This window comes from Hemiscyllium ocellatum, unplaced genomic scaffold, assembly GCF_020745735.1.
Source record: "Hemiscyllium ocellatum isolate sHemOce1 unplaced genomic scaffold, sHemOce1.pat.X.cur. R17, whole genome shotgun sequence".
Lineage (NCBI taxonomy): Eukaryota > Metazoa > Chordata > Chondrichthyes > Orectolobiformes > Hemiscylliidae > Hemiscyllium > Hemiscyllium ocellatum.
The window spans coordinates 408,986-410,258 of NW_026867611.1; the positions used below are offsets into that span (position 1 = coordinate 408,986).

The following is a 1,273-nucleotide window of genomic DNA, read 5'->3' on the forward strand; positions in this document are numbered from 1 at the left end:
GTTTTCCTGAGAGAGAAGAAGGTTATACGGTGACTTGACAGAGGCACAAAAGATCATCAGGGGAATAGATAGGGCAGACAGTGAGAGCCGTTCCTTGGATGGTAATTGCTAGCACAAGTGGGCATAGTTTAAACTGAGGGGTGATACATATAGGTGCAAATGTGTTGCTGGTCAAAGCACAGCAGGTTAGGCAGCATCTCAGGAATAGAGAATTCGACGTTTCGAGCATAAGCCCTTCATCAGGAATAAGAGAGAGAGAGCCAAGCCGGCTGAGATAAAAGGTAGGGAGGAGGGACTAGGGGGAGGGGCGATGGAGGTGGGATAGGTGGAAGGAGGTCAAGGTGAGGGTTATTCAGGCTGATACATGGAGAGGACAGAGCAAGCCCTTAAGCCATCTCCCTGCTCCAAAAATCCATTTAATACAAACACGCCCACCTTCGGGAGATATCAGCGATTAAACTGATAAGAACAGAAACTACACATATTCCAAGCCAAAAGGCCAGATATCAGAGATAGATTCTTTTTTCAGAGAGTAGTAAGGGCATGGAATGCCCTGCCTGCATCAGGAGAGGACTCGCCAATTTTATATCTGATCGATGCTGTATTCCGGTGCGGAACATTTTCTACACCTTAATGGTTATTCTACATCATACTTTCTGATATTTAACTCGGTATTCTCCACTACAGCCTGCTTTTCCCGGATTTCCTGGTGTCGGCTCTGATATGCATCATGTGCAAATATTTTACTGAAAACAAAATACTTGTGAATGTCTGGTTCAGTCCATATGTCCCGAAATGGGGAACTTTGCAAGGCAGGTATGATCTCACAATTCCCCATGTTACTGAAACAGTGATCTAGACATGGGCGGTAGGTGGTGTAGAGAATGATACAGCCCACTGGCTGATTATTGTACTGGGTTATGTTATTCAGCAGAGTTTGGAAAAGCTGAGCTGCGGTGCTGTTCCCTTTGATCTGGGCGGGATTCAGCAATTTATTTTCTGGGCAACGACTGCCGCTGTTCGGGAAGACTGCGAGGTCATTTCCAGTTAGGGAGTTCAGGAAAATGTTCACATCGTAGGTAATGAAAGGCCGTCTTGGTCTTCTGGGGTTCAATTCTACATGTCTGTTAGTCTTTCCGCACTGGGAAGCAGATAAATCCACGAGGAAGGCGAAGTCTTTTCTCCCATAATCGGTCACCTGGTGCCCAGATGCTCTGCTGAAACAGAAAGAGCTGAAGTCAGGGTGTGAGTTTGGGTACAACATTCTCTTAGC

The 1,273-nt window shown here is 46.2% G+C and overlaps 1 pseudogene; it reads right to left on the bottom strand.

Annotated features, from left to right (window-relative positions):
- Window positions 1-343: 343 nt before the first annotated feature.
- On the bottom strand, window positions 344-507 carry LOC132809140 (U2 spliceosomal RNA; annotated as a pseudogene).
- Window positions 508-1,273: the final 766 nt, after the last annotated feature.